The sequence below is a fragment of the Bidens hawaiensis genome, unplaced genomic scaffold (genome assembly GCF_021521415.1).
Source record: "Bidens hawaiensis isolate Kalapana, Puna unplaced genomic scaffold, B.hawaiensis_p1.1 tig00010343_1, whole genome shotgun sequence".
Classification (NCBI taxonomy): domain Eukaryota; kingdom Viridiplantae; phylum Streptophyta; class Magnoliopsida; order Asterales; family Asteraceae; genus Bidens; species Bidens hawaiensis.
Genome location: NW_027491783.1, coordinates 300,001 through 310,316, shown reverse-complemented (window position 1 = coordinate 310,316; position 10,316 = coordinate 300,001). Strand labels below are relative to the sequence as shown.

At 32.5% G+C, this 10,316-nt stretch overlaps 1 pseudogene across 1 annotated transcript in view; it reads left to right on the top strand.

Annotated features, from left to right (window-relative positions):
• Positions 1 to 7,815: 7,815 nt before the first annotated feature.
• The window catches only part of LOC143534784 (NAD(P)H-quinone oxidoreductase subunit 5, chloroplastic pseudogene), a 2,712-nt pseudogene continuing 211 nt past the window's right edge, over positions 7,816 to 10,316 (top strand). The window contains exon 1 of the transcript XR_013135605.1: positions 7,816 to 10,211. The product of XR_013135605.1 is annotated as an NAD(P)H-quinone oxidoreductase subunit 5, chloroplastic pseudogene (transcript). The remainder of the gene's footprint in view (positions 10,212 to 10,316) is intronic.

Here is a 10,316-nt window from a genome sequence, read left to right as displayed (position 1 = left end):
GAAACAGCTCTCCAACCCCCAGGTTACCAGTAATCTGCCCGGGGTCTGGTTAGTGTTTCTTCAACAAAATATTAAGAAGAATTGTGTTACACGACGAAGACGATGAACCATAATCATAATCGATGGCTTTATACATCGCCGACTATAGTTGCTGGTTGAGGCGGAGCCGGCGTTGGTTGCAGAGGGAGCCGGAGTCGGAGGTGGTTGCAAAAGCCTAATTTTGGGGATCTAGGGTTTCAAAATGGTCATCACCCTCTCCTCGATTTCATCCCCCAAATAACCTAATCGATCTTCTTGGATTTAGAGAAGAAGATTGGTGGTGATAGCTGAAGGTGGGACGTCTGTTGGCGGCGTAAGGCGACGAGTGAGGAAGGTGTGGACGGCGTACGGCAGTGGTGTAGCGGTTGTGATGGTGTGGACGGGCGGCGGCGGCGTAAGGCGATGAGTGGTGGTAGTTGAAGGTGGCGGGTTGGTTGTTGTTGGTGGTGGTTGGGGGGGGGGGGATATTAAAGAGGAAAAAGGGATGAAGATGTTGTAACGGTGGATAATGAAAGAGTGAGTGTGTTTATATATTTTTTAAATGTTTTTAAATATTCTATAAATAAAATGGTAGAATGACTTATATACCCTCATGTGCTTTGCACATGATTAAATTTAACGAAAAAATTTAACTGGGTTGGGGCTAAGGACTTAACGTGAAAGGGATTCGAAACGTGAAGTATGTATTATGTCATTTATTTCGCTAAAGGACGTCTATCGAAAAAACATTCAAACATAAAGAACGTCTTTTGCTATTTTGTCTATTTTTTATTTTTGCAATTATATCTAACTAGCATTGTTCCCCACGCGTTGCGGCGTTGTATTTTGTGTTCGGTTTATTTAGCTTTACATTCAAATTTAGATTACAATAGTTGACAATAATATTTGCTACATAAAAAAGTCAAATTGAACTCGACCACTTTTACAACATTGGTTATCTTTGTTTCGGTGCCAAGTGGAAGATGACTTGAGACGATCATCATACCAAAACTGTGCATCTTTACAATCACCGATTGCGATGACTTATCCGATGAAGAATGTAAAACAAAAGGAGATGTCGGGATAGCTTTCTCTAATTAATCTCTTTCTAGACATTGAGCGTTGTTTATCTTTCATACTTTATAGGACAGCCAAAAACACATAAACGTTTTAAAACCAAACCAAAGGTGGTCACAAAAAAACTTAACTGCAATATTAACCCAAGAAGTAGATTAAGAACCTTTAACAGTAACTTCTGTCCTACTATATTAACCTTGTAAAGAATTTTTAGAATTTTCATGTACATCATAATTTTAAACATACGCATAAAACAATTCGATATGAAACGAATAAATCGTACTCCTTCCATTAAAAATATATACATACTAACATATATTGTGTAGTACAATATGTTATATTAAATCTTTAACAAAGTTACAAAGAATTGCATCCATTAATTTGTGTTAAAAATCCACGCAACATATTTATTCACATAATGCAAGTCATATAATGGAATTTACTGTGCAATTTATGTACAACTTTTTTAGCTTGAGTTACAATCGTTGATTGCAACTACACCTACACATCTTGATCCAAATTTCCATCCGATTCAAATCAACCTTCTGGATCCTCAACAACGTTGCCGAAGAACTCAAATCATGGAAGGTATTTGTTGGATTTCAGCATCTTAGTTTTTTATTCTTATTCTGTCGGGTTTCCGAATGATTAAAACGGTGATTGAGACTCCCAGTGATATCATTTCGGGTCGATTTGGTGGGTACGCAGTTCTGAGTCGGGTCGCCTTGAGAAAAGGCGTGCTGGGTAGAGTTGAAGACACATAAATCGAATCAGCTTTGGTGATTCATGATTAGGTTTCTTTTTTATTTTGTTTTTGATTTTATTATCATCTCTGTTGTGTCATATAGCTATAGCAACAATCTTATATATATATGATTTAAGCCTTGTAGAGACTATGAGATAGTTTAAGGAGAGGCTCGGCAAGCCTAACTCTTCAATAGTTTATTAAGCTTGAACCAATTCAATATGCCAAAAACCAAATCAATCGAACCCACATCCAAATAATATTAACATATAGAACCAAATCTCTACTGTTTTAGTTGAACGATTTAACCAAAGCTGTGTAAAACCCATATATATTAAGTAATCCTCCTGCCGGTTTTAATTTTGATTTTCAAACAATATTCTTCATACTAAATCAGCCTTGAAAATGTTCTAGGAACACTAATAAACCCCCGGACTTTCTGTGTTGCTGCTGTAATTTTCGCTCAGGAAACCCTCCAAGAAATTCAAGTTCGATTTCTACACACAAACACATCAAACCTTTACTTTGTAATACCTTCATGTGCTAAAACTACTTCCTAATCATCCAAACTTCTTGTCACAGAAACATTGCAGCCCCTGGACCTTCCATACACGATCCATATTAGTCTTAATTGTGCCCCAAGAAGTCTTCACAACAGCTCTAGACCACGCCTACACGGTAACCCGAAACCTGAATAGTTCTTCGTTTTCGCATATGAAACCAACTCACTTTACAATTGACATTCCTAAGCCCTTGATATTATTATGCCAACATTTTCACAGGTCACTGGAACTCTTTAAGTCATCCACTTGAGCGTATTACCAGCCCTAACTCAAACGTACACCAAAACCATACCGAACCTATATATTTACAACGTTAATTTTCGAGTTTTACACACTAAGTAGGCACGGGTTATGCCCCACATGACCAATACCTTAAAAACCACCAACATTACAGTAATCATACCTTGTTCACTCTACTCGTGTCAACTCCTGGCTGGAAACTCGATTAAATCGCTAAATTTCACTAAAAACCGTTGTAACCGGATTTCACAAAATAAATAATTCAAAAACGAGAGTTTTGTCAAATAAATTACAAAACCCAATTTTTCCCGAAAACATAGTTCCTAAATAAGTACTTTTGCAAAAAGAATCACTCAAAAATGTTTTTATATACACTTATATGATTTAAAACGAGTTTTAATGCCAATAAATAGATTAAATAGTTAGACACCTCCAAAAATTATAAAAATTTACAGAAACATCAAAAACACGAATATAAACATGAGTATTTTGTTATTTACAGAAAAATAATGAATTAGGTGACTGTCTTAATTTTGTAGTATTTATAAAAATTTACTCTAAATAACCCTAGAAATGACTAAAATAACCTTACCATTAAAAACCAACCAAATAATTGAACTAATAATTTTTATAACCTATATGTACTGTATATGAGTCATAAAAATTTATTTTATATTTTTTTGATAAATTTTATATATTTTTACCAATTATAGGCTTTAAAAGTGACTATTTTATATAAAAATAATAAATTACAGAAAATAAATATTTAAAATATATAAGTATATATATTTTGAAATAATATACTGTATAAAAACGAAATTTTGTAATATCTAGCTTAAACTTAGTTATTTTTTTATTTATTCACCGTTTAAAATTTGAATTTTAAAGATAAATAACAAAATAAATTAAACAATATAAAAATGCATGTTTTTACAGTAATATAAAATCAAAAATAAGTTAATATAGTCTTAATATAATTAAAACATTTATTTTTAATTAATTAAAACAAATAGGCCTTTAATAAGTGGCATTTGGTTTAAACTGACAGGCTAAACTGTATGAACCTGTAAAATTAAACTAAAGAAAATTTATATTAAGATATACATATTTGTTTTTACATACAGTATGTAAGTAAAATTATTATATAAGGTCTTTGGCATGTGGCCCGACACCAAGTTAGGACACGAACACACCTAGGATAGATTTTTGTATAAGCTATATTGTAACACAATAATATAATATAGGGCCTTAAAAGCTTACAAGACACGCATCGTGATCAAGAGTTTAAGAGGTGAGTTCATGTGATCCCCCTTTTCAACCATTTACTTAAAACTTTTTGGGACATGGAATACATACTCCTAAATATTTTTATAAATTATTTGGTGTATTATTAACCAAGACCGATTTAGCTACCTTAAACAATCCCCGACTTTGTAGCACAATCATTAACTCCGAAAGGAGCCACAGGATATATGGGTAGTACTATCTGGGGAAGACCCCCACACACAGTGGGCCTACATCATGGGACGACCACTCGCTGAATGATAAAATGTATATCTTGTGACATATATCCATGCCGTTTGTAACTTATGTTGGGTAGACATAAGTGTAATTTGACCCATAACAATAAGGGATATGGGTAAGCGGTATTTATTTTGATGTTCACGGGTTGTGAACACAGGTTTGATTGTGAACTTGTTTAATATGCACCATATTTGTTTTATTGTGTCATGTGTCTTAAACTCATGTTCTCACCAACATATTGTTGACGTATTTTGAGTATGTATTTTCAGGTATAACTCAGGTGTGACACACTTAGGCACGATGCAAAACGAAGTTACAACTAAAATGAAGCTAGAAGAATAATAGACTAGATTTATGAATAATTCATTTCGTTGTAAACTTTGTATTTCCTTTTTGTTTGTTGTATTTGGGACAAAGACGCTTAGTATTGTAATAATTTTAATATTTTTCCGTTGCGTTTGGTTGATACCGGTCGTCACAAATAACCCCCCTGTCGGGCTGTGCCATCTGTTCAGGAGATAATTATGAAATCCTCCGGTTCTATACTTTTTCTTTAACTCATCTAATATTATGTTTACATACAGCACAAATCCTCAAATAGACAGCGATGCTTTTAGGGAGTTTAGAAAATGAGGCAAAAGAGGTGGATGAGAATCCAAACTCAACTTAAAAAGTAGCTCAAGAATTTCTTTTACTTAAATTACTGGTCTTTTATTATTTTCTATATTATTGTTTAATTGTTTATTTTCTTTTGCTAATGCAGTCTTAGGGAACTAATCATCTAAACTGTATATTGCACAGGCGAGGCAAAAAATTTTAACTAATGCAAAAACTCCTATTGAGATATTAGATGGCAAAACGGTGATTTCGTTATGTTATGCTATCTTCATCTACTTATTGTAATAATTATGTTGTAAATTTGGGTTTTATATCTTCATCTACTTATTGGGTTTTACATCTTTATAGGTTAATACGGTAGATGAATTGAGACTGTATCATGAGTTTGATGATTCTGACTTGGAAAAATGGTTAACTTGGTAAATGATTTAAGGGCTGTAGAAAGACCGGTCTATTCAAAGGCAAGTTTATACATTTTCTAATGTTTAAATTATATGCTTTAATCGTTTGTGTACATTCTATAATCAGGAAACAAATGTGCATACACTCTCATTTTGGGGTTATATAACCCCTATTCTCATTACCACTCTAATTCTGTTATAGGTGGTGTCCAGTTTTAGTTATTATTAGGTTTTCACATGAAAGAACCAACACCAACCCACAGACTGATTTTCATCTGAAGGTATAAAAAAAGACTGATCATGTACACTAGGGTCGGTTCACAATCTGTTTGGTATCCAAAGAAAACATTTTTTAGCTTGAGGATAACAGTTCATAACATTTTTTTTGACGGTTTTTACATGTAATGCAAAGCAACCCATTTTATGGTTCAACACATTCCGCCGCAATGCGCGGATAAAAGTATTAGTTTCATTTAAATTTATGATGCATACTCTCTTCTAGTTTCATTCTAGTTTAATCTCAATTTAAACGCCAAACTTTTCAACACACCATTCTTTAAGGTAGTGTTTGATATGTAAGAAAGAGAGGTAGAATGGAATGGATCATTGTGAAAGAATGAAGAAAGGGTGTTTGGTTGGTCCATTGCATTCCCCTTAAAACACCTTAAATTTATTCCACCCACCACCCTTGTTTTTTTTAATTCAATTCCCTCTTACACCTGACATCACCTCCACCACCCGCCACCACTACCCACCGCCACCATTTCCAATCACAACCAGCCGCCACCATCGCCGCCACCACCGGTCACACCATTTTTATGTTATTCCTTTATCTTTTTCTGCCTACCAAGCAACACCAAAATAATGATTCATTCCATTCTCATATGATAACCAAACATCTGAATGGAATAATAATGGTTCATTATATTCTTTTGTTTATTTCATTACCTTGTCTATTTCATTACCCCAAATCAAACAAACCCTAAGTATCATATAGCACATATTACAATAACAACATCCAGTTTAGAATTCTATTGATTGCAAAACATGAACCATTACAATTTAAGCTATTAACAATGCTAATGTTAAGAGCATGAATATCAAATTGTTATACTTTTAACTTTAGCTTCAAGTTACACATTAGCTATAATATTTTCTTGCAATAGCATGGTTATGATCTGAACAACACGAACGTACATTGGTGAATCCAACTAACTAAGAAATTGAAAATGGAAGCCTTGTAAAAAGGATTCGAATCTTCAGTTTAGGTCGACAGAAATTATGAAATACTTACTAATTTTCCAAATTAGTCGCCCGAGCAACTTGCCTTCCATAATAGCATATCTTCATTTAGCTCTTGTAAAGAAGAAGAACAACGGAAATATTCAATTGACGTAAAAGAGAAGAGTGAAAGACATTGAAGAAATCGGAGATGACTTAAAAAGGCAAAAAAACACCCTCATTTGATAAAAACATGACATGATGATTCGCGTAATTAAGTTCATCATTACATAAACATGATGTCACTTTTTACTGAATGTATCTCTTTTGTCAAGTCAGCCACTTCATCATTTCAAACAAGCATAAAAAGGATGAACGAGCATATAAAAGTGTTTAAGAGCTAATACAAGATGTCATATGAACATATACATGGTCCAATCATGGCCTGCTCTAGAAGGGGTAAACTCAAGCTATGGCTTTAAGCCTCTAATTGGATAGGGCCTACAATTTATACCAAAGTTAAAGCATTCCTAGCCCATCCTCATTTCTATATTTACATAACAAATCATTGCATTTCTTTATCTACTCACAATCCTATCATATAATTTGCAAAATCCCCTCACAGATTTTTAGGGATGGGTTGGGAATGCTCTTCAGACAGAAAATAAATAAAATAAAAATGAAAATAACCCTTAAATTATTTAAAAAGACAAACATATTCATGGTTAGTTGTCTTTCTTTGTAAAACAAAATTCAAAAAAGACCCTGAATTCTCATTTTGTGCAATAGCACGCTATTAGTAAATCCAAACATTTTGGTTTGGAACTTTTAGTTCTCGTTGTTTATCTCTCAAAGTTATCTCTTTATAATCTACTAAATCAAACTTAATAAAATCAATAAAGAACCTAAAAGATCCTTATTTTACTCATTCTATACTTTATTTACATAGAATAAAATCCCTCAAAGGATTATAAACTTTTGACTGAAAAATTGAGTCTTTTTTTAGTCAAACTTGAGAAAACAATAAACCTTCAATTTGAAATTTGAACGAGACTATTAATAAATCTGTTAAAGGATACGTGGTTTCATAAAAAATATCTCAGTCATTTTTTATTCTTTATCGATCAAAAAAGTTCATTTTAGATCTATAATCTTCTAAACTTTACTAATAACTTTACTAATAAATTGTTTTGATTGAAAAGCAATCCCATAATGAATTAGTTAATGAGTTGGAATAAACTAACTAAAATCAAGGTTTTTTTTCATTAGACCGATGCTCTTAGTTAATCATATAATTCATATCAGGATAAAGTACTCTTTTTAGCTTAAATTTAGATCCTTGCTCTATTGTTATTTTACTATTATCAGTATTCGTTTTTATATGTCACTTGGGCATATAAGTTGACCAATTATAACTTCTTTTTTTTTATTTGAACGATTTTAAAAAGACTCAGAATAAATACTAATATAAAATGATTCAATAAGTTAGTGCATATCTTGATTTTTTATTAACTTTTTTCGAAATAGGCAAGATCCGGTGAATCGGAAACAATTAATTAAGAATAAATTTTTTTTTATGGAACAGACATATCAATATGCGTGGATAATACATTTTCTTCCACTTCCAGTTCCTATGTTAATAGGGCTAGGACTTCTTCTTTTCCCGACGGCAACAAAGAGTCTTCGTCGTATGTGGGCTTTTCAGAGTGTTTTATTGTTAAGTATAGTCATGATTTTTTCTATCAATCTGTCTATTCAGCAAATAAATAGCAGTTCTGTCTATCAATATGTATGGTCTTGGATTATCAATAATGATTTTTCTTTAGAATTCGGATACTTGATCGATCCACTTACTTCTATTATGTCAATATTAATCACTACTGTTGGAATTATGGTTCTTATTTATAGTGATAATTATATGTCTCATGATCACGGATACTTGTGATTTTTTGCTTATATGAGTTTTTTCAGTACTTCCATGTTGGGATTAGTTACTAGTTCAAATTTGATACAAATTTATATTTTTTGGGAATTGGTTGGAATGTGTTCGTATCTATTAATAGGATTTTGGTTCACACGACCTGTTGCAGCAAAGGCTTGTCAAAAAGCATTTGTAACTAATCGTGTTGGTGATTTTGGTTTATTATTAGGCATTTTAGGGTTTTATTGGATAACGGGGAGTTTCGAATTTCGTGATTTATTCCAAATATTCAATAACTTGATTTCTAATAATGAAGTCAATTTTGTGTTTGTTACTTTGTGCGATGTTCTATTATTTGCCGGTGCGATTGCTAAATCTGCGCAATTTCCCCTTCATGTATGGTTACCTAATGCAATGGAAGGGCCGACTCCTATTTCGGCCCTTATACATGCTGCTACGATGGTAGCTGCGGGAATTTTTCTTGTAGCTCGACTTATGCCTCTTTTCATAGTCATACCCCACATAATGAATTTTATCTCTTTGATAGGGATAATAACAGTTTTTTTTCGGAGCTACTTTAGCTCTTGCTCAAAAAGACATTAAGAGGGGTTTAGCCTATTCCACAATGTCTCAATTGGGTTATATGATGTTAGCTTTAGGTATGGAGTCTTATCGCAGTGCTTTATTTCATTTGATTACTCATGCTTACTCCAAAGCATTATTGTTTTTAGGATCGGGATCCGTTATTCACTCAATGGAAACTCTTGTTGGATATTGTCCAAAAAAAAGTCAGAATATGGTGCTTATGGGAGGTTTAACAAAACATGTACCAATTACTAAAAATTCTTTTTTATTAGGTACACTTTCTCTTTGTGGTATTCCACCCCTTGCTTGTTTTTGGTCCAAAGATGAAATTCTTAATGATAGTTGGTTGTCTTCACCTATTTTTGCAATAATAGCTTGGTCCACGGCGGGATTAACCGCATTTTATATGTGTCGGATCTATTTACTTACTTTTGAAGGGCATTTAAACGTTCATTTTCAAAATTACAGTGGAAAAAGGAATACTCCCTTGGATTCAATATCTCTATGGGGTAAAGAAGGTTCAAAAATAAGTAACAAAAAATTTCGTTTGGTAAAATTATTAAAAATGAAGAAGAGTGGACGTCCTTCTTTTTTTTTCAAATAAAGCATATAAAATGGATGAAAGTGTAAGAAATCTGATCCAACCCTTTCTTTCTATTTCAAATTTTGGCAATACCAAGACTTCTTTTTATCTTTATGAATCGGATAATACGATGTTATTCCCAATACTTATATTAATTCTATTTACTTTGTTTGTTGGATTCTTAGGAATTCCTTTCAATCAAGATGTGGATATATTATCCAAATGGTTAACCCCGTCTATAAATCTTTTACATAAAAATTCAAACAATTCAATAGATTGGTATGAATTTTGTAAAGATGCAGTTTTTTCAGTCAGTATAGCCTCTTTCGGAATATTTATAGCATTCTTTTTATATAAACCTGTTTATTCATCTTTTCAAAATTTGGACTCAATTAATTCATTTGTTAAAATGGGTCCTAAGAGAATTTTTTCTGACAAAATCAAAAATGCTATATATGATTGGTCATATAATCGGGGTTACATAGATGCTTTTTATGGAACATTCTTGACTGCAGGGATGAGAAAATTGGCCGAATTCACTCATTTTTTTGATAGACGAATAATTGATGGAATTCCAAACGGAGTTGGTTTTATGAGTTTCTTTGTGGCAGAGGTTATTAAATCGGTAGGGGGTGGACGCATTTCTTCTTATTTGTTCTTTTATTTTTCTTATGTATCAATCTTTTTATTAATTTATTACTTTTTGAATCTTTAAGTATTCTTTAAAATTTAATTAAAATTGAAGTATTCTTTAAGTCGTTAATTCAGTCTTTAAGTCATTAATTCAGTCTTGACCTTGACCAATTATCCAAGACCAATT